Source organism: Leptopilina heterotoma, unplaced genomic scaffold, assembly GCF_015476425.1.
Source record: "Leptopilina heterotoma isolate Lh14 unplaced genomic scaffold, ASM1547642v1 Lhet_209, whole genome shotgun sequence".
NCBI classification, from domain to species: Eukaryota; Metazoa; Arthropoda; class Insecta; order Hymenoptera; family Figitidae; genus Leptopilina; species Leptopilina heterotoma.
In genome coordinates this window covers 199,183-224,180 of record NW_025110924.1, presented here as the reverse complement: position 1 = coordinate 224,180, position 24,998 = coordinate 199,183, and the positions used below count along the sequence as shown (strand labels likewise).

Here is a 24,998-nt window from a genome sequence, read left to right as displayed (position 1 = left end):
TATTTTCATAATTAATACAATTTTTTACAGGGATTCAATTATTTTAATAAATAAAAAAATTCGTAAAATAATAAAAGTTTTTACAAGAATTAAATTATTTTCAAATATTTTTTCGCAATAATTCCATTATTTTCAAAAATAATAACATTCTTTTACAGATTTAAATTATTTTTAATACAATTTTAATTGAATTTCTCGAAAAATATAATTATTCTTAAAAATTTTATTAAAATTTATCAAAAGAATTCAAATATTTAAAAATTTATTGATAAAACTCTTTATCAGAATTCAATAAATTATTTATTTTTATATTTAAATAATTGAATTCTCGTTGAATTTTCCAATAAAAATTTATTAAAAAGTGAATTTCAGATAAAATTTTAGATAATAACTGAATTTTAAAATATAAAATTGAATATTAAAAAAATATCGTAAATTTTTAAGAATAATTGAATTTTAAAAAAGTTTCTAATTAAAAACTTTGAAAATGTGAATTTTTCATATTTAATTGAAGAATTTCCAATTAATAAAAATTTTTTTTTTTTGAAAAATTGAATTGTAAACAAATGGATTTGAAAATTTTCGAAAAACTTTGTCAAAAATTATTAAAAATAATTGATTTAAAATTTTTAAGAAGAATTTTCATTAAAAATTCTAGAAAATAATAATTGAATTGAAATGATGAAAATAATTCTGAAGAAGTTACAGTAAAAATTTTGAAAATCTTAATTTCTTAATTCTTATTTGTAAAAATTAATTAATTACTTTATTGTAAAAATAATAATGATTAAAAATTTATTTAAAAAAGAAGTTACTGGTGTTTTCGAACAATTTTATAGTTAAAGAAATTCGTAAATAAATTTAATAGAACATTTTTTTGAGTGAAAAATCATTTTTAATTAATAATTTTTAGAGAGAAACAGAATATTTTTTAGGGTACGTCAGGGAATTGTTTTGAAATCAGGGAAAAGTTAAGGAATAAAATAAAATAAAATTTTTTTTTGCAATCCTATTGATGCAATTCAAAAATAAAATCGGTATAATTTATTGTATTATAAATATAATTTGTACCTACGAAAAGCAACAATAAAATAAATAGATACCCATAGAGAGAAAAGAGATAGACTTTGAAAATATCTTTGAATGTAAATAATAATAAATCGCATTTATAATATTCAAAAGAAAAATGATTCACCCATTAAATCTCGCATTTAGAAAATAAAGGCACGACTTCAAAGTGCAAATTCGTCATATCGTGAGAATCACGATTCGATCTAAAAGCAAAGCGCGCGCTCGCTGGTTCGCTGAGAGAGACGACTTTTGTCAGTAGAAAGTGAATGTGCTTTGTAATGCTCTAGTTTGCCGAGTCGTGCGTTCCTGCGAATCACAGCCTTCTCGAAGTCCACACCAGTCCACACAAATCCTCGCTAACTCTCGTGTTTAAAAGTTCCTATACATACAGTGAAAGCACCCACGTCCCTCCCCACAACATTACGTAAAATTCGCGCACGAGGAAGTAGCATTTTCTCCTCGATGCTCTGAATTTGCGGTATATAACGATTCACTGTGAATATGTCGATCGAAAAGGAGAATAGTTTTCTGATATGTATGATTATTGCATCTGCTGCCTGCACATTGGTACTATATTGACATCGGAACCGTGTCTCATTTCTATCCATTTCTCTATAATAATATATACACAATCTTCAATCTTTTTTCTTTCCGAGATGCTGAGATATTATTTATGATCACAATAGAGAAAATGCTCCACCTATTCATTCGGGAGCACGATTTTCATGTTTGCTTTTTACTCCCGAGACACACGCGAGATAATGAGAAAAATTCTGTATTTTATTCTAATGCTGTGGTCATGAATTTAGAAGTTTCGAACACAGGCTTCGCACTCATCTACTAAAACCTACTATTTACTATTTTTTTGTTACTATTTCTTTTTACTATTTGGGTATTTTTCTTAGATTTCAGCCACTAAAAGCTACTATTCCAGTTTTTTTTTAAGAATTTCCACTACTTAATTCGCTAATAATAGAAATCAAAAAAACTATTTTTATTTAAACAAAAATTGATAAAATTAATCCAAAATTCAATTATTTTCAGAAATAATAAAAATTCCCCAGGAATCCAATTATGTAATTTAGAATATCATTTAAAAAAATGATAAAATCAATTATTTAAAAAAATTTTTATACAATTCTTCACAATAATTCAATTACTTTCACTAATAATAACATTTTTAATGGAAATTCAATTATTTAAAAAGATTTATGATATATATCTAAGCGAGAATCCAATTATTTTCAGAAATAATAAAACTCATCGAAGAATTTAATTATTTAAAAAAAAAAAATTTTAATTCATCCAAAATACAATTATTTTCTCGCATAAATAATCAAATTTCCACAGGAATTCAATTAATTCAGAGCAGCATTTAAAAAAAATGAAAAAATCAATTATTTACAATAAAATGTTCATAATGTTTATGATATTTCGAAAAAATTAATAATTTAAAAGAATGTTTATAAAATTCTTATGAAGAATTCAATTATTTTCAAAACTAACAAAATTTTTTACAAAAATTCAATTCTTTTTAATCATTTTAATAAAATTTTTCGCAACAATTTAATTATTTTCATAAATAATAAAATTCTTCACAGGAATTCAATTATTTTTGAAAATTTTAATAAAATTCTTAGCAACTATTCAATTATTTTCGAAAATAAGAAAATTTTTAACTTAAATTCAATTTCTTTAAAACATTTTAATAAACTTTTTCGCAATAATTCTATTATTTTCATAAATAATAAAATTCTTCTCAGGAATTCAATTATTTTTGAAAATTTTAATAAAATTCTTTGCAACTATTAAATTATTTTCATAAATAATAAAATTCATTGCAGGATTTCAATTATTTTTTAATACAATTTTACAGTAATTGCTCAAAAATATGTAATTATTTTTATAAAAAATTAATTTCAATTTCTCGAAAAAATTAATGATTTAAATAATGTTTTTTTTAAAATTCTTGAGAAGAATTCAATTATTTACAAAAATATTAGAATTTTTCATAGGAATTCAATTATTTTCAAATATTTTAATAAAATTGGTGGAAAGAAATCATATTATATTTAAAAATTTATTGATAAAATTCTTTACGAGAATTCAATTTAAAGAAAAATTTAATTCTTCAATAAATTATTTATTTTTGTATTTAAAAAATTGAATTTTCGTAAAATTTTCTAATAAAGCTTGATTTAAAAATTAATTTTAGTTAAAATTTTAGATAATAATTGAATTTTTCAAATCAGTATTGCATGAATTTTTAGAAATAATTGAACTTTTGCTAAAATTATTAAAAATAAATGATAATTGAATTTTTTCGAAGAACTTTAATAAAATTTTTGAAATTAATTACATTTTTCGAAGAATTTACTTAAAATTGTATTAAAAATAATTGAAATCCTCAGGAAAATTATATTATTTAGGAGAAAAATTGAATTCTTGCTACGAATTTTAATAACGTGTTTTTTTTAAATAATTGAATTCCTGTAAAGAATTTTATTATTTATGAAAACTATTGAATTCTTGCAAAGAATTTTATTACTTTTTTTAAAATAATTAAAATCCTGTAAAGAATTTTATTATTTATAAAAAAAAAATTCTTTGGAAGAATTCAATTATTTACAAAAATATTAGAATTTTTCACATGAATTAAATTATTTTCGAATATTTTATTAAAATTGTTCCCAAGAATTCAATTATTTACATAAATAATTCTTCAAAATAATTATTAATGTCGATAAATAACAAAATTATTTTAGAAAATTCAATTATTTTGAGGCACTTTAATAAAATTCTTTGTGAAATTCAATTGTTTTCATAAATAATAATATTCATCACAAGAATTCAATTATTTTTAAAAGTAATAAATTTCTTCTTGAAAATTCAATTATTTTCAAAAAATTCTAATAAAATCGTTCGCAAAAATTCAATATTATTGTAAAAAATTTTATTGAATTTATGAATTTATGAATTCTTTGAAAATTTAATTATTTTTAAAAACTTTTCGCAATTCTATGATTTTCAATATCTAGGTACTATATTTTCATAAAATTTCCAAACAGAATTCAATTATTTAAAAAATTTTTGTAAAAATCTTCGTAAGAATTCAATTCTCTTCATGAATAATAAAAGTTTCTTAAGATTTTAATTATTTAAATTAGAATTTGCATAAAATTAGACGAAAGAAATCAATTAGGAAAAATTCAGGGAAAATAAAATATAGCTACTTTTTTAATACTTTTTTTTAGTTTGAAAGCTACTTTTTTAAAATTAATTAACGAGCGCGAAGTCTGTAAACAGGATCTGGAATTTTTTTTTAATGGAATTTGAGTTTTTATTTTATTGTTTTGTCATTAATTTCTTTTCTCGTTTTTCATCACTTCGTTCTTTTTTTTTTCTTCAGATCACTTCCCTTAATTTTTCACTCTATTTCGAAAAATTTACCTTCTTTCCCTTTTTTATAAACATTGTCCCCCCCCCCTTTTATTGGTTTAATCGCAAACAGAAGATATTTTTAAATTATTATCCCCCAATTTTTAAATTGAAACTTTAAGAAGGTGCCAACGTCGGTGACATTTTCATATGGAAAAAAAAAGAAATTTCACTTTCAACGACTTTTAGACTCTGTTGAAATTGGTGAAAATTCGTAATAGTAAATAATCTCTCTAAGCTCTGTCGTTTAAGATAATCAGACTCTTTCATTTTTAATCTTTTGAATAGAGGAACCTATTTTTCTCTTTCTTTCTCTATAATACATTTTGAGCCTCGGGTAAAATTTCATGTGAACTTTCACTGTCTCATATATTTATCGATGCCGAAACGACCTTGAAAAACTATTTTGAATCAATAATATGCAACGATTGCTGAGGTGTTACACAAAATGAAAAAAAATGAGTTCTGGGTCAGAAGAAAGCAAACAACAACATTAATCATCATCAGCATTTTTTTTTTGCCGCGCACAAAATGTATAATATGGTATATTTATTTCCTTAATGAGAAATTTATCATTAGACTAGTAATCAATACTGCTTTGAATAATTATGTTGCGATGGTATTCATTATTTATTGATACGATAATTTGATTAATTATTTGTTTATTAATATTCATTAATACTTATTAATATTCTTCAATATTTATTAATACTTATTAAAATTCTTCAATATTTATTAATATTCCTTAATATTTACAAATGTTTATTAATATTCTTTAATATTTATCAATGTTTATTAATTTAACAATTTAAATTTAATTAATTTACTGGCTTCTTGAACAATGAAACAAAAAAATAGAAAAAGAAATTTACTTTTAAGTTGTTTATTTAAACAATAGACAATTTTGAAATCGAATGAGAAATATTTATGTGAAAATAAAAGTAGGGTAAAAAAAATATTAAAATACTTATTGTTCAGAGCGATAAAAAAATTGGGGGGGGGGGATAATAAAAAAGGAATAATGGGAGGGGAAGCAGTGAACACGAAGAAGGAGGAATATTTAGAAGTTTTGAAAACTGTTCGCTAAAATAAATTTCCATCTCGATCAATATAATATTGACAGGCTCAATGATATTAATCTTCCTTTAATGATTGTTATTGACCCGATTAACTTTCTGCTTTGATGAATCGTTCTTTATAAAGAGACATATATCAGGGGAAGTTAAATCGTGGCGTTAAATTGCAAACGCAACAATGACCGAACCTTGAAACTAATATTTAAACCAATTACAAAATGAGATTGTGTGCGCTAAAAACGTAGTAACGGAATTTCAAGTCTAAATTTTTTTTTCAATATTTATTTTCAAAAACGGACATTGTTATTTTTTTGTCTAAGGGGTCGATTATGAATTTTTTTTTTACTTTCATTTTCACTTTGACTTTCATTTTTACTTTGACTTTCATTTTTATTTTGACTTTCATTTTTACTTTGACTTTTGTTTTCATTTTCACTTTAATTTATACTTTCACTTTTGATTCTGACAATTTTTTTCCTCTTTCACTTTTATTTTCATAGATTTTTTATTTCTACTTTCATTTTCACTTTTATTTTCAAATTCATTTCCATTTTCATATAGTTCTATAAATTCTACTAATTTTTATAAAATGCATCAAAGTGAAAATAAAAACAAAAATCTATTAAAGTGAAAGTGAAAATGAAAATAAAAATCTATGAAAGTGAAAGTAAAAATGAAATTTAAAATAAAAATTTTATAAAAGTGAAAATAAAAATAAAAATCTATTAAAACGGAAGTTAATAAAAATAATATCAAAGTGCAAGTGAAAATGAAAGTTAATAAAAATAATATCAAAGTGAAAGTGAAAATGAAAGTTAATAAAAATAATATCAAAGTGAAAATGAAAATAAAAATCTATCCAAGTGGAAGTAAAAATGAAAGTTAAAATAAAAATAATATCAAAGTGAAAGTAATAATAAAAGTTAAAATAGAAAAAAATATCAAAGTGAAAATGAAAATCAAATAAAAATATACTAAAGTGGAAGTAATTTAAAAATAAAAATAAAAATCTAAACTAGAAAAAAAATGTTTCTTTTCTATAAATATAGATTAAATTCTTCCCGTCCAAAATAAAAAAAAAATTCCTCAATTTTTTCTCACTTCCCAATGATCTTAGACACGAATTGTCTTCTATAATTAATTGCACAAAGAAATGACAAATTGGGAAATTAAAACACATGCCCTTAATAGCGGTTCATAGTGCTCGATCGATCAAAGTTTTTTTTTATTTTTAATCATCTTTTTCTCTCCTTCTCTCTCTCTCTCTCTTTACGTTTTTTTTTCTCATGTACGTCTTTAATTTCGTTTTTTTTCCAAACTTTAATTTCTTTTCTCCTTGTAATTCTCCCTCTCTCTCTCTCTTTCTCTGTCTTAGATTAATTGAAATCGACGCCGTTTGCATTGGTTGTTGTTACCTTTGGCTCATTTCTTCCGCCTTTACCATATAAGCCTACGGCGCCGCACTGTGGAATATAAAACAGGGTTGAAGCGAAATATTGCTTCATTTATAACGAGATTATGAAATATACACTGACATCAGATGAGCTAACGATATCGTTTATTAATTTAATAAGCCATCGTCGATGAGGTCAGGGGTTAATTAAATATTTTTTTTCTTTTATTTTTATCAAATCATAAATTATAAGCAATTTTATGTATATGTACTTTTTGATTTTTTATTATTTAATATTTACTATTTTATTCAATTAATGAAAATTTAATAATTATTGATGAAAATTAAATAATTATTGATGAAAATTAATAAAAATTTAATAATTATTAATGAAAATTAATGAAAATTTAATAATTATTTATAAAAATTAATAATTTTACTATTCTGACGACCGAGTCATATCATTATTTAAAACAATTTTTATTATTTATTTATTATTTATTATAATTTTATTATTTTCCCAGTTTAATAAAAAGTTAATAATTTTATTATTTATTTATCTATCTTTCCCTAGTTTAGTAAACAATTAATAATTTTATCACTTAATTATTATTTATCCTCTCCCAGCTTCTTGAATTATGAAATAGAAGAATTTCTTTTTCACCTTTTTTTCTACTCTTTTTTTTAATTTTTACTTTTTCTTTTCATATAAAAGAATAAGAAGAAGAAGAAGAAGAAGAAGTGTGAGTCAACTTTTAATACGATTTGAATGGAGATTGTATTTATTCAATTGTAGGGATGACATTTATTTTAAAGAAATCGTGACTAATGACTCGGTATGATAAGTGAGACTCGTTTTAATCCTTCGAAAAATTTCATCATAACTGTTGCCACTTTCTGTCGGATTATTTTCCATATATTCTTTTTCACCTGGCGCGTTTTGCAATTAACACCTTGCGGTTTAATAAATTCGACCCACGCTTATACTTTATAGACTTTAGTCGCGTAGACAGCCCACATACTTTTTTTTGTATCTATATTTATGTAATTTTTTTTTCTCTTCAAAATTTGTAATTTTTTCATATATATATTCTGTATAATATGGAAAAATAATTTTTCGATTTTATTTCAATTTCGAAGTAGAATATACAGTTTATTTTGATTGCATAGCAGTAGGGATAAAGTTCAAATTATCAGTTGCACTTAAATGTGAAAGAAAATATTTTTAATTTGAAAAATAGATGAATAATAATTTTATTATTTACTAAAAGCTAATTAATAATTAATAATTATTAATTAGTAGCTAATTAATTTTTATTAGTCATTAGGTAATAAGTAATTGATAATTAAATAATTAATAACTTAATTATTAGGTAATTAGTCAGTTATCAATTTTTACGCAATTAATTATGTATTAGTTGATTAATAAAAAAAAAATTTTTTTTTTGTTGCAAAAGATTTGGTGTTCCATTGGACTATATATATAATTATATATATATGTAAAAAAGTACAATGTGTTTTGGAATGAGAAATCTCTCGACTCGTCGTGGCCTGCTGCCTCGGATTTCTCCGCGGAAATGCAAACCGAAGCGACGCCATGGTGGAGAGATACCACGACCCAAGCGCGAGTTCATTAATTCCAGGCGAAGATCGAACTGCGGTCGAGGTTACTGCCCTGGGTTCAGCGTGAATGTTTCTACTTCCTGACCGGTAAGCTCACACGCTGATACGAAACGAGGGAATTGATTTCATTAGCGATACGATATCGCACAGTCTCATTATTTATCGAGAACCAACGGTTTTCTTGTGATTTCCGACACTTTTTTTTCTATAATCCCCCCCCCCTCACCCCATCACCCCTTTTTTGTTTTTCATCATTTTGACATTATCACTTGAAAATGTTCCAATGAATTTTTTCGGAGTGGACAAAAAATATTCCAAAGAAATATTTTATAAATTGGTAATTTTTTGATTAATTATTAATGATTTAATTAATTAGTTGATTATTTAAATTGGTCGTATTTAGTATCCTCCCCCCACAACTTGCATTTTTTTTTCGTTCGAGTCGTAATGTAACGTCCATTGAATTTCGAGGTTACTGCGCTTTTATATCGTTTTCCATTTAAATCACTGTATCTCCTTCGTCAACTCTTCCATAAAATTGACGTATAAAAACAGGTTTATCGCATTACACTTTTTTCTACTAAATTTTAGTTTATTTTACGATTTTTCGTTTTATTATCCCGCATATATTTATATGTCAAGATTAATCTTTTCTTGAGTCGAAAATTCTGTTGCTTGATAACAATTTTTTTTCCCACTTAAGAGTAGTTTTTTATTTTTCTAATATATTCGATCTTTATTTGGATTAAATATTAATTATTAATTAATTTGTATTAAATTAATTAATGCGTATTAATTATTAATTAATGTGTGTTAACTATTAATTAATGAGTATTAATTATTAATTAATGTGTACTAACTATTAATTAATGCGAACTAAATATTATTTAATGTTTATTAAATAAAATGTAATGTTTAATTAATATTATTTAATGTTTATTAAATAAAATGTAATGTTTATTAAATATAATTTAATGTTTATTAAATAAAATTTAATGTTTATTAAATATAAATTAATGTTTGTTAAACATTAACTAATACGTGTACTAAATATTAATTAATGCATATTTAAAAATTTGAATCTATTTTATTAATTTACAGAAATAGCTAACAAATATTTTTATCTTTGCAATATTTATTAATGAATAAATATGTTTTAATTTGAATATTATGCGTAATATTATGGGTAAAAAGAAAGAAAATTAAAATTCTCTAAAGAACAAAAATGTTCGGTTACTAAGCAGAGGGATTACGGTTTCGTTTGGAGATTAAATAATATGTATGCGTTCCTCTCTTTTTGAGCCTAGTTAGTCGGGGCGTTTTGCTTTATTATTGTGGCGTTGAGAATTTTTAAAATCGTTTTCTGGGAAGTCAGGACGTCCTGTTCTCGTGCCGAGAACGAGTCGACGATCTCGAAATATGCGAAGCTGAAAGGGATGCAATTTTACGCACCAGGAGTCAGACCACTACAACTCAGGGCCAATCCTCTCTCATATATATATTTTTTTTTTAACTGGCAGACCTCCTTTGTTCTTCAGAATCGTCAATGTCGAGACCGCCAGTACTTGGAAGTTTTTATGACTTTTCTGCTTTCCAAAATCGAAAATCAGAAAATAAAAAAAAACTGATGGAACGTTATTCATTCGAAAACTTTTTGATAATTTATATTTTTATTTCTGAATTTTATTTTTATATTGTATTTTTATATTTTATTTTTACCTATATTATATTTTTATATTTTATTTTTAGTTTTGGATTTTATATTTGTATTTCCGTATTTTTATTCATCGAAAATGTGTCTGGAATCAAAATCAAGACTTTCCAATATTCATAAATTACTTGCACCTCGATATAATATTTTTATGGCTGTGATAATAATTCATTTCTCTATTTTATTTTCGATACAAGAAAGTGCTTTTCTGGTTGTTAAGTGTACTTATTTTGATAATTTATTGTTACTCAGGGTTCCAAATTTATGTGTGATTCGAATATTACTGTCAATCACTGGAACTATTTTCTATTTTATTATCACATTTGTAGTTCGGATTGAAATTTAGGTGAAGAAGATAATTTCGAACAATATAAATTTAGATTAAAGACAATTTAGATTTTTAGTAGTTTTGATCAGTGCTTCTAAGGAATTACGGTCTAGTTTAAAACAGCAGTTTTTTTTTACTGTTTGGATCAAAATGGTTTTTAAGATTAATGATAGTTTGAAAAAGTGGTTGTTTTCGGCTGTTGGGATCTGTATGGTTTTACAAAATTTTGTAGTTTAAAATAGTATAGAAGTTAGAACTATTTCTTTTTGTATTTTTGGTACTGAGAAATTTTTGGATCTAAAAATTAGTGGCACTTAGGTTTCTAGTTAGGATTCTAGTTATGATTCTACTTGCAATTCTAGTTAGGATTTTAATTATAATTCTACTCATGATTCTAGTTAGGATTAATAATAGTTTGTAGCAGTTGTAGTTAGGATTCTTAACTGTTTGGAACAATGCACAAAAAGAAAAATTATAGTAGTTTAAAACAGTAAAATTTTTGGCTGTTAGGTAACATAAGTTCGAAACACTGGCAATTATAATTCTTCCTCTTTCGGATTTTCGGTATTAAAAATGGACAGTAAAAATCAGTGGTAGGTTTCTAGTTTAGTTTCTAGATTGTAGTTAATAAGTCTAAAAAGTTAGGATTCTTGACTGTTTAGAAGAATGCACTAAAAGAATTCCGCCAGTTTCAAACAGTGGTAATTTGAAGTACTTTGTATTTTTGATTTTTAGTGTTAAAGATTTTTGGTAATTTGAAACATTCTTGTTTGTTTGGATCAATCGTATTAGGTTAAAAAGCGGTAGTTCCTTTCTGTTTCAACTAATATGGTATTCAAAAATTATGATAGAAGGGAACTGTCAGTATTCTTCGTTGTTTGGATCAACGGCATTAAAAATGATCTGTAGATTGCAACAGCTTGTCAAAATTCTTGGTTATTTGGCTAAATACTACTTTGAAGGAATTGCAAATCTAAATACCATACTTTGAATTAATTGCATCATCATCATTTCACATCATTGTTGAAATTCCTATTTACAAAAGGCAAGAAAGTGACTAGGAGAAATTACAGATTCTCATAATGTCTAAAGAAGATGGTAGCAAGTTTCTTCTAAACGCTAAGAAAGGCTAACATAAAAAGAACAAAGAAAAAATATGAGCCAAAGAAGAGAATTAGATTTAAAAAATGGGTTAAAAAGAAGAGAAGAAAATCAGATGAGATCAGAAGAAAAGAATTCAAGATAAAATGGAAAGAAATATTTCCTCTCTTTGAGATTAGAATTAACTCGTTACTTATAGAGAGAGAGAGAGAGAGAGGATGAAGGCGGAAAAGGGAGCAGATCAGTTTGTGTGCGCGGTGCGGTTTTGCCTGTTTAATTACGCTCGCGTGCGGCTCCAGCAGTAATTGAGGGGAATTAACAGGTACCCAGTCCGCGGGCACACTCGTGTCGCGCCATCGCGAATTGCAAACTCTCTCGAATGCAAATCCATTGTGCAACAATTGCACCAGGCCTATAAATGCACCGATGCAATAATTCGTTATGCGATTGCCTCCTAGTTTCCACTCTTTCATTACGCAACTTTCCCCCTCCTTCTTTCTTCTCCCTAACCGATATAATAAAGACAATTACAATTTTATACTCTTCCATCTTGGCCGCAATTCAAAAATAAAAACATTCATTAATAATTTATTTCTTTCGTTAGTTTCTCAATTCGCGAGACTAATTTTTATTCGTTACTGTCATCACCAGAAAAAATAAAAAACATTCTAAAGACATGACTTTTAGAAAAAAAAATGAATTGTCTGTGCAAAAAAGCAAAGGCGGAAGAATTGCTCGATTTTCTAGGAAAACTTATAGTCAATTATAATTACGTGTTTGGTTTTTTTTGGGAGAGGGGAAAAAAAGAATTTCGTCGTGAAACACAATGTTGTGAGAAAAGGATGGTTATGATTTTATCGAGGGATAAAAGAGATTGCCTTGCTGTGATAGCAGCTTGTTTTCGCATCGTTCCTCTCATGTTCTCGTCATTACACCTGTATCGTATATATATATGAGAGTAGCGAAGATAAAGTGGAAAAAAAAGAAATACCTCGGTAATCGGACAGTCATTTACGTTATACGCACCCATAAGTCCTGAACTCTAAAGAGACGCAACGGAGAAAGTATCTGAAATGCTTTCTATATACAGCATCCAACGCCACCGTTAATAAGTTCTCGTTTACTCCTCCTGCTCCCTTAACGACAAAAAAAAAATTCTCTCGAGAAAAATTCCTTCTCTTCTTTCTCGTTCAAATTAAGACAAAAAAAAGGAGGTGAAGAAAAGGAAAAAATTTTATTCAAGGAAAAAACTAAAGTAGCACATGATCTGGTTATAAAAATCTCCACACCTGTTTTTCTTGTCATAATCACTTTTTTATAGATTGCTTTATTTTATTTGGATCATCTCCATTTGTTTGCACTTGGTATTTGTTTTGTTTATTTATTTGTTTTTTGTTTGATTACTTATTCCGTTATTTTTTCCGCTTTGTTTATTTTAACCCAAGAAAAAATTGACTGAAAAGATTAGGTCCCGACAGAAGCATTTAAAAATTACGATCATTGACAAAAGAAATAGAATAAAATCCACGCGGTACATATATAAATAATAGTTGGCGCAAAAGTCGATGAACCCAAACTCTCGCGCGGAGGCGATGGAACAACTACTATATACTCAAAGGAGGAGGAATAAAAGCATGGGTCTGATGTCGTAGAACGACTTGAGATGGTATGTTTAGTAGCTCGGAAGCTAATGGGTGCCTTAAAAGACGAGACAACCATGTACACCATGATCAGAACAGACCTACCCTGGTGTCGATTTCCTGGTGCAAAGGTTGCTTCAAAGAAAATACCTCCAAGGGTTCCATATAACCAATCACGACTTCAACCATTAGTATCTATTCAACATCCCACATGTTTCAGTGTCATCTCATCTTTTTTTCTTCAAACAAAATTTCCCTTTTTTGGCTCATATTTTTTCTTTGTTCTTTTTATGTTAGCCTTTCTTAGTCTTTAGAAGGAACTTGCTACCATCTTCCTTAGACATTATGAGAATCTGTAATTTCTCCTAGTCACTTTCTTGCCTTTTGTAAATAGGAATTTCAACAATGATGTGAAATGATGATGATGCAATTAATTCAAAGTATGGTATTTAAATTTGCAATTCCTTCAAAGTAGTATTTAGCCAAATAACCAAGAATTTTGACAAGCTGTTGCAATCTACAGATCATTTTTAATACCGTTGATCCAAACAACCTGGAAATCTGACAGTTCCCTTCTATCATAATTTTTTAATACCATATTAGTCGAAACAGATAGGAACTACCGCTTTTTAACCTAATACGATTGATCCAAACAAACAAGAATGTTTAAAATTACCAAAAATCTTTAACACTTAAAATCAAAAATACAAAGTACTTCAAATTACCACTGTTTTAAACTGGCGGAATTCTTTTACAGCATTATTCTAAACAGTCAAGAATCATAACTTTTTAGACTTATTAACTACAATCTAGAAACTAAACTAGAAACCTACCACTGATTTTGACTGTCGATTTTTAATACCGAAAATCCGAAAGAGGAAGAATCATAATTGCCAATGTTTCGAACTTATGTTACCTAACAGACAAAAATTTTACTGTTTTAAACTACTATAATTTTTCTTTTGGTGCATTGTTCCAAACAGTCAAGAATCCTAACTACAACTGCTACAAACTATCATTAATCCTAACTAGAATCATGAGTAGAATTATAATTAAAATCCTAACTAGAATCGTAAGTAGAATCATAACTAGAATCCTAACTAGAAACCCAAGTGCCACCAATTTTTAGATCCAAAAATTTCTCAGTAGCAAAAATACAAAAAAGAAATAGTACTACCAAAGATCCAAAAATACCTCGTGGGAATAAATATCTGATAAAATGAAGAAGAATTCTAGAGATATAATATATACCTAAAACAGTTTCTTTTGAAATCAAATTTACTGTTTTGAATCGAAATGCAAGGCATTCAAAATATATTCCTAACCGGAAGCTTGAGCAAAAATTTAACTATCTAACGGTATACATCAAATGCTAATATAATTTATGAATATCGCCGTAACGCATAAGATTGCGCCTCTTTTTTTTCATTTATTTATTTTTTTTTGTTGCTCTGAACCTCAAAGAAGGAAACATTCCATGGCATAAAATTCAAGGCTCTCGCCATGTGTCTTAGATATTATTATGAGAAGAAAATTATGCGAATGAATATTCATTCAAAAGTTAAGTATATTACGAAGTCTGCTGATCGACTTCCATGTTGTGAGTCTATTCAACGTTATATTTGTAAGATGATGATGATGATTCTTGTCTCTCAGAGGTACTGCGGTGCATTGCGGTTACGCCACGAGGCATAAACTGCGATATTAATTTCAAATATTTTCAGAATTGAATATGATGAGGTGCTGCAATTTCTTTCGTAACAACAAGAAAAATCAATTATACGCGTGAAAGTTCGATTTCGATATATGCGCGGCTACTGATATAGAACTTCCGTATTAGTTTTTGATATTCCATATAGTTTCGGTTACGTTTTTTCGAAATTACGATAATTCGAAAAATTGAGGAACTTGGATGGAAAGTTTAGGGAAGGGGATAATTTTTTGAGTAATAGGGATCATATGATATGATAGATTTCGTATGATGTGGGATAAATCTTCTGTGACAAAAATTATGGAGAACTATCGACGACCTCTCACACGTTACATTTCTCACGATTTACTCACACACGCGTTTTATAATATAATAAACACGCTCATGACCTTCCTCACGATCCTTTACTTGGCCCCCTTGTCCCACTGCGTTTAAAGCCCACGTATCGCCTTGTGTCGGTCGATCTATAATCGTTTCGAAAAGTTTATTGTGATTTATATTTAACGCATTCATATACACTTTCGCAACGATCTCGATTCATCGCTATTTCAAAGTTGTATGTTTAGTTACTGAGAATCTGATCCCGCGAGAGATCGCGGTTATATGTTCCGAACACAAAAGGGATTTATTACTCAATACCAAATTTTTATTCTTCATTTTCTTTTCTTTTGCTCTTTTTCCTTTTCCATAGAGGTCAACATAATTCTGTTCGGAGTTTCCTTTCTCTCCTCTGACAACAATGCTTTTAAGAATTTAAAAAGTCAATTTGACAAAAAGTCATACTTGAAAAGAAGAACACCCCTTTATATGGGACTGTAGGGACCTTTAGGTCTGAAGCATTAACACCGCCTCGTTAATTCAGGAACGGTTCGGTTTTTTTGAAAAAAGAAGTATTAAACTCGATGAGATTAGAAAGGAACACACGTGCATCAAGTCCCGGCATTAGGTTGAGAGTATGTGTGTGTACCGGGTGTTTTACTGCAACACATTTTATCTCCGATAATGCAAACCGAGGTTATAAAGATAATTGACTGGCAAATCGTGATCGACCCGTGTTCTAATTATCGATACTTTCGGTCCGGGTCGTTTAACAGTTTGATAAGATGACTTTTACCCAAGCGCTTTACTTTTCAGTCGTTATTTCACTCTCAGGCATAATTTCACGTCAATGAATAACATTTCCTTGGATCTTAATGTTTGTAGCCAGACTTCCTTGCAGCTTTTATGGTACAAACATGTTAGGATACTATTTTCCACTGAAAAATCAATTCTAATTTTTATTTTTGGATTTTTGGTTGGTACTACAGTTAGACCTATCGGTACTATAGTTACCAAAACAGGTGAACCAGCGATTTTCGAATTGGAACTCAATCAAATAGGAATCATCATAATCATTAATGATGATTTATCAGAAGTGTCATTAATTTAAAGCATTGTGTTTAGAAAAGAATTAATGAATTGTTTGGACCTTTATTACCTAAAGTAGATGGTAATTTCGGTTTTAACTAATTTGGAACATGTTAAAAAAAACATTCAAAGGGAATTTTTGTTTCAAGTCGGAAAATTGAAGAAAAAGAAAATTAAAAGAGGTGTGATAAATTGGGTGTGATAATTTGCCTGAGGAAAAAAAAAGTAATGAAGAGAGGAAGAAAGAAAAACAGAGTTATGCCCACGGTGAGGGGCACGTGATTTTTTATTTTCGTTTAAGAAAATATTGTCTGGACCACCATCAGTGTAAAAAAGGAGAGAATGACGAAAGAAAAAAGAAAGAAGACAAGAAAGGAAAAAAAGGAAGACAAGAAAAAAGAAAAAGAAGAAAAAATAAAGAGAAGAAAAAAAGAAGAGAAAAAAAGAAGAGAAGAAAAAAAGAAAGAAAAAAGAAAGAAAAGAGATAAAAAAATGCTAAAGACAATGGCGTCTCGTCTGAATGGTGAGAGCGCACGTTATATCCATGTGGTTAGAAAGAGGTATTTTTTCATTTTTCTCTCGTTTCCTTTTTATCCGTAGCGCGACTAGCTTCGCGCAACATCCTCTCGACATGTTGTACCTCCGTCTCCTCTCTTCGCTACGGATTTTTATCATTTTTACTCGATCCAACAACATTCCACAAGCAACAGCAACCATGGGCACAAGTGCTTCGTTAGAAACGTACGTCCTTCCCTCTTTGACTTCTCAAACGACACACTCAATTCTCTCCCCAGCGATGACCAACCATTTTTCAATGGTTCTCTTCCTATCTTCTCTAATCTTCTTCACTTCTCCCCCATATAAACCCCCCCCCCCCCTCTTCTTTTACAACTGTTCAGTTTGTAGTTTATAAATTTCCACTTTAAGTGCATAAATCTTTTATCGAAATTCCTCTATAATTCCCTTCGATTCAATTAATATTTATTTTTAGTTTAACATTAATAATTAATATTTATTTTTTATTTTTGCTTATCAATATTAGGAATTAATATTAATAAAATTAGCTGCAGGCTGAATATAGACAGTGGAGAAATTAATTCTAAGACTCAGAAAAATTGAAGACGATAAAAATATCGATAAGGAAAGTAAATTAAAATCAAAATCCGTTTATATTAATTGGCAAACTCTTGAAAGATTGTAAATAATTACAGAATTAGGAACATTGACGAAGATGTTGAGATTCAATATGGAGACGCTAATCTCCACCTGCGAACGCCAAGGTCACCGCTAGGTGTCAGTTCAGTTCCTTCTTGGAATTTTCACTGACATCTGGTGGTGACCTTGGAGTTCTCAAGTGGAGAAATTAAACCACCATTTTATCCCCCGTAAACTTTTTTATAATTTAAAAAATATAGTTAAAAAATATAATTAAAAAATATAATAAAAAAATATATTTAAATATATTATTAAAAAATATAATTAAAAAATATAATTAAAAAATAATTTAAAAAAAAACAACAAAATTACATCTTTTAATAAAAATAATTTTTGTTTGTTTTGATAAATTTGATCATTTTCGTTCATTTAGAAAAATATTTTCGAGGAATATTTTAATCATAGAAGAAAATTTGTAGCAACAATTATTTAGACGGTAATTTATCATCATGGTGTTTTGTTATATGGTAATTTTTTTTTTGATTTAATAACAACTTGGAATATTACTATAATTATTCAAATAATACGTCTTCCTTTTTTAATGCCAAGGAAAACTTGTCTTAATTAACATTAGTCCTCTCCCCCCTCCCCGTGTTTCTAAATTTTTTTTCTATATATAATAGAATAATTAATTAAACTAGAATCAATTAGTAAATTCTCGTGGTGAATTCTATATTTTATATAAAAACCAGGAATTGGAGTATTGTTTTTTTTTCTCTTTGAGTGATTATTTTCAAGTAATAAACATTGTAAGGAGTGCATAACTGCATATAAAGTGCGTACTTTTCTTTAAAGTGGCAATTATAATTACGTAAGCTCATCATAGTAAAATTAATATATACGCATCTAGTATATTATTATATGCCAATTGCTTATAAATATATACCACTATAATTATTCATTACTTATTATTAAAGTAAATGATTCTAAAAATTTTTTTGTTCTCTATTCTTTTTTTCTGTATTTTAAAAAGTATTTTTTTTAATTTGGTGCTTGTTTGGAAGAAAAGTAAATATTTGCTGGTTAGTTTCTTTGGGATTGGATTTTGAGAAAAACGATGTTTTGAAAGAGGAACCGCAAAAAATGCCTGTTTTTTGCCCGTTTTTTGTACATCGACAATTATCACAAAACGTAAGTAAAAAAATTCGACCAAAAATCTTCTTAATCTGCGTGAAAATTGTAGTTGATCATAATTTTTGGTTTTTATTTAAGGGTAGCCAAACTCGTAATTCAACCCTCTAAAAATTGACAAATTATGAAATTCATACCACCATAAATTCAACAAAAATAATTAATTATTAACGGTAAAACTGATAAATAACGAAAATAAAAAATCCATTTCATAAAAAAACATTCTAAATTACCTAAACATCCTCAAAATGCTTTTCAACCCCCAAAAAACTACCCCTATTTGAAAAATTGACCAAAATAAACACAAAAAAATTATTACTCCGCAAAATCTTCACGAAAATTATAAATAAAATCAACTAACTAGTCAGACTTTAATTCCATGCTAGAGTTAATCAATCAACCCCAAAAAACTACCCCTTATTAAAAATTTTATTATATTCCACATTTAAAAAATTATTACTCCGCAAAATCTTGACGAAAATTATAAATAAAATCAACTAACCAGCAAGACTTTAATTCCATGGTAGAATTAATCAATCAACCCCCAAAAACTACCCCTAATTGAAAATTTTACTATATTATACATTTAAAAAATTTTTACTTCGCAAAATCTTAACAAAAATTATAAATAAAATCAACTAACTAGCCAGACTTTTATTCCATGGTAGAATTAATCAATCAACCCCCAAAAACTACCCCTAATTGAAATTTTACCATATAACACATTAAAAAAATTATTACTGCGCAAAATCTTGACGAAAATTATAAATAAAATCAACTGATCAGCCAGACTTTAATTCCATGGTACAATTAATCAATCAACCCCCAAAAACTACCCTTAATTGAAATTTTACCATATTACACATTTTAAAAATTATTACTGCGCAAGATCTTCACGAAAATTAGGAATAAAATCAACTAACTAGCCAAACTTTAATTCCATGCTACAGTTAATTAATCAACATCCAAAAACTACCCCTAATTGAAAATTTTACCATATTACACATTTAAAAAAATTTTACTCCGTAAAATCTTCACAAAAATAATAAATAAAATCAACTAACTAGCCAGAATTTAATTCCATGCTATAGAAGATCAATCAACCCCCAAAAACTACCCCTAATTGATAAATTGACCAAAATAAACAAAAAAAAATTATTACTTTCCAAAATCTTCATCAAAAATATAAATAAAATCAATTAACTAGTGAGACTTAATTTTCTTGCTAAAGTAGATAAATCCACCCCTTAAAAACTACCCCTAATTGAAAAAAATACCACAATACATATTAAAAAAATTATTACTCCGCAAAATCTTTACCAAAATTATAAATAAAATCAACTAACTAGCCAGACTTTAATTCCATGCTACAGTTAATCAATCAACCCCCAGAAACTACCCCTAATTGAAAATTTTACCATATTACACATATAAAAATCTTTATTCCGCTAAATCTTCACGAATATCATAAATAAAATCTATAACTAGCCATACTTAATTAACTTGGAAAAGTAGATTAAGCAACTCTTTAAAAACTACCCCTAATTAAAAAATTTACCATATTACACATTTAAAAAAATTTTACTCCGCAAAATCTTCACGAGAATTATAAAGAAAATCAACTAATTCGCCAGACTTAAATTACTTGCTAAAGTAGATTAATCAACCCTCCAAAAACTACCACTAATTGAAATTTTACCATATTACACATTTAAAAAATCATTACTCATCAATCTTTTCACAAAAATTATAAATTTTATCGACTAACTAGTGAATATTTTTCAGAGTAATTATTTTTTAAATGTGAAGATTTTGCGGAGTAAAATTTTTTAAATGTGTAATATGGTAAAATTTCAATTAGGGGTAGTTTTTGGGGGGTTGATTAATTCACTTTAGCAAGTAAATCAAGTCAGGCTAGTTAGTTGATTTTATTCATAATTTTCGTGAAGATTTTGCGGAGTAAAAAGTTTCTAAATGTGTAATATGGTAGAATTTTTAATAAGGGGTAGTTTTTTGGGGTTGATTGATTAACTCTAGCAGGGAATTAAAGTCTGGCTAGTTACTTGATTCTATTTATAATTTTCGTGAAGATTTTGTGTAAAAGAAATTTTTTAAATGTGTAATATGGTGAATTATTTAATTAGGGGTAGTTTTTGAGGGGCTGATTAATCTACTTTAGCAAGTAAATCAAGTCAGGCTAGTTAGTTGATTTTATTCATAATTTTTGTGAACATTTTGCGGAGGAAAAAGTTTTTAAATGTGTGATATGGTAAAATTTTTAATAAGGGGTAGTTTTTTGGGGTTGATTGATTAACTCTAACATGGAATTAAAGTCTGGCTAGTTAGTTAATTTTATTTATAATTTTCGTGAAGATTTTGAAGAGTAAAATTTTTCTTAATGTGTAAAATGGTTAAATTTCAATTAGGGGTAGTTTTTAGAGGATGATTGATTAATTCTACCATAGAATTAAAGTCTGGCTTTCCAGTTGATTTTATTTATAATTTTTGTGAAGATTTTGAGAAGTAAAATTTTTTTAAATGTGTAATATGGTAAATTTTTTAATTAAGGGTAGTTTTTAAGGGGTTAATTAATATACTTTAGCAAGTAAATTAAGTCTGGCTAGTTAGTTGATTCTATTCTTAATTTTCGTGAAGATTTTGCGCATTAATAATTTTTTAAATGTGTAATATGGTAAAATTTTCAATTAGGGGTAGTTTTTGGGGGTTTATTGCTTAATTCTACAATGGAATTAAAGTCTGGCTTGTCAGTTGATTTTATTTATAATTTTAGTGAAGATTTTGCGCATTAATAATTTTTTAAATGTGTTATATGATAAAATTTCAATTAGGGGTAGTTTTTGGGGGGTTGATTAATCTTCTATAGCATGGAATTAAATTCTGGCTAGTTAGTTGATTTTATTCTTAATTTTCGTCAAGATTTTGCGCATTAATAATTTTTTAAATGTGTATTATGGTAAAATTTCAATTAGGGGTAGTTTTTGGGGGTTGATTGATTAATTCTACCATGGAATAAAAGTCTGGCTGATCAGTTGATTTTATTTATAATTTTCGTCAAGATTTTGCGGAGTATTAATTTTTTAAATGTGGAATATAATAAAATTTTCAATAAGGGGTAGTTTTTTGGGGTTGATTGATTAACTCTAGCCTGGAATTAAAGTCTGACTAGTTAGTTGATTTTATTTATAATTTTCGTGAAGATTTTGCGGAGTAATAATTTTTTAAATGTGTAATGTGGTAAATTTTTTTAATTAGGGGTAGTTTTTGAAGGGTGGATTAATCTACATTAGCAAGGAAATTAAGTCTCACTAGTTAATTAATTTTATTTATAATTTTGATGAAGATTTTGGAGAGTAATAATTTTTTTTGTGTTTATTTTGGTCAATTTTTCAAATAGGGGTAGTTTTTTGGGGGTTGAAAAGCATTTTGAGGATCTTAAGGTAATTGAGATTGTTTTTTTATAAAATGGATTTTTTATTTTAGTTATTTATCAGTTTTACCGTTGATAATTAATTATTTTTGTTGAATTTATGGTGGTATGAATTTCATAATTTGTAAATATTTAGAGGGTTGAATTAGGAGTTTGGCTACCCTTAAATAAAAACCAAGAATTATGATCAACTACAATTTTCACGCAGATTAAGAAGATTTTTGGCCGAATTTTTTTACTTACGTTTTGTGATAATTGTCGATGTACAAAAAACGGGCACTTTTTGCGGTCCCTCTTTATTATGTGACAATTGGTTATAAATATAATAATTATCTGTTACTTATTAAATAATAAATAATTTTTTTTTATTGTTTTCCATTATTTTTATTGTTTTCCATTTTTATTTTCATTGTTTTCCATTTTTTTATTTCCATTGTTTTACACTTTTTTATTTTCCACGTTTTCAATTTTTTGTATTTTATTCTTAATTTGTTTTTACTATTTGTAATTTTAAACTATTTTTTTTGTTTATTTAAAAAAATTTGCTACTTGACTCATTTGTTACTTAGTTTGTTTCAAATTAAATTTTGTAAAAAAGTCTTTAAAAAAAAATTATTAAATAATAAAAGAAGAAGAAAATATTAAAAATACTTTAATAAAAAATACGAAATAGGAAAAAAATAAAATACAAAAAGAAGACGCAAAAAGCAAAAAATACAAAAAATACAAAAAATACAAAAAATACAAAAAATACAAAAAATACAAGAAATACAAAAAATACAAAAATACAAGAAATATAAAAATACAAAACAAACAAAATAAAATAATACAAAAAGCAAAAAATACAAAAAACGAAAAATACAAAAAATACAAAAGATACAAAGTACAAAAAAACAGAATACAAAAAATGAAAAATTTTTGTATTCTGTATTTTTTGTTCTTTGTATCTTTTGTATTTTATTATAAGAGTACGCTAAAAAAAATATGTAATATATTGATTGGATTATGTAGTTTTTTTTCTCTGGAAAAATAACTCAGCTATGGAATTCCCTTTTTGTAATAAAGCGCGCAATATGTGAACATGTAAAAGCACGTTTTTAACTTTCACGCGAAAACGTGCATTAGACTTCTTTTTCAATGAGCAAATAATAATTTCCGCCAGCGTAGCGCGAGAGACGTCTTTGAGAATGACCTTCTCTCTTATAGTAAAGTATATATAAGAAAAGAACGCTTCCGACTCGGAAATTTAATCCAATTTTATCGAAAACAGGAAGATTGAAAATTGATGCATTTTACCTGCGTATATAATCGAATTTACATAATTCCTTATGTACTTCATTTATCAATAATGATTTTCTAAATAGATTTCTATCGAATTTTTTTTTCCTCCTCATTCAATTCGGTTATTTTAGTGATTACTTTATAATGATCCAATATGCATTCAATTTTCACAGAAAAGAATTATTATGTACGTTTAAATTTGTTTTTATAAGAATTCTCATTTTAACATCTAGTAATTTATTATAGAACGTTTGCAATTTTTTTCCTTTTTAATAAATTTTTTTTATTTATTTGATAAATATGAAGTGTAAAAAAATTTATTTTTATTACTTTTTCTTTATTTTCTTTGTTTACAATTTTACAAAACATTATTTTCACTTTTAATCATCAGTTTTAATTCCAAATTCTGTTTTGGTTTCTGAAATTCTTTTTTAACAATTTTAATTTTATTTTCCAATTTCTGAAATGAGGAAAATATTTTTTATTACTCGTATTTAAAAGTGCAAACAAAATTTAAAAACTTAATTTTATATTTAGAAACTTTAGAATTAATTTTTTTTTGATAGCGATCGAAATATTTTTTATTAAAAATGAATAAAAATAAAAATAAATATTACTGACTGCGAAAAAAATTCAAAACGTAATTTTATACTTAGAAACTTTAGAATTAATTTTTCTTTATAGTGATAGTAAAATTATTGCAAAATAAAATTTTGATCTGAAGAAGAAATAAATAAATTTTTTTTATTCAAAACTTGTGGATCATATTATTTGAACAAAATTTATTTATTTTTTCTTCAAATTAAATTTTTATAACAATAATTTTTTTTAACAGTATCAAGAAAAATTAATTCTAAAGTTTCTAAATATAAAATTACGTTTTCAATTTTCTTTCGCAGTAATATTTATGAAAATAATTTTAATAAAAAGGTTTCGTTTACTAGCAAAAAAAATTAGTTCTAAAGTTTCTAAATATAGAATTGCGCTTTTAATTTTTTTTTGCAATCAATAATTTATGGAAACATTTTTATTTAAATATATTTGTTCACTGGCAAGAAAAATTAATTATAAATTTTCTAAATATAAAATTACGTTTTCAATTTTTTTTTGTAATCAATAATATTTATGAATATATTTTTAATAAAAAAGATTTCGTTGAAAATCAAGGGAAATGAATTGTAATAAGTTTCTAAATATAAAATTAAGTTTTTAGTTTTTTTTCAATCAGTAATTATAATGAAAATATTTTTAATAAAGAAAAAAAATCTTTTTTATTAACTTTATTATTAAATTTTTTACTATCAAGAAAAATTAATTATTTTTAAGAATTCTCATTTAACATAGTAATTTGTTATATAGAAAATGTAATAAAAATAATTTTACTTTTAATCATTGGTTTCAATTATAAATTCAGTTTTGCTTTT

General features: G+C 26.3%; 1 protein-coding gene across 1 annotated transcript in view; it reads right to left on the bottom strand.

Moving 5' to 3' along the window:
• LOC122501388 (death-associated protein kinase related-like) overlaps window positions 1-24,998 on the bottom strand; it is a 161,121-nt gene that overhangs the window by 44,840 nt on the left and 91,283 nt on the right. The gene's annotated exons all lie outside the window — the stretch shown is intronic.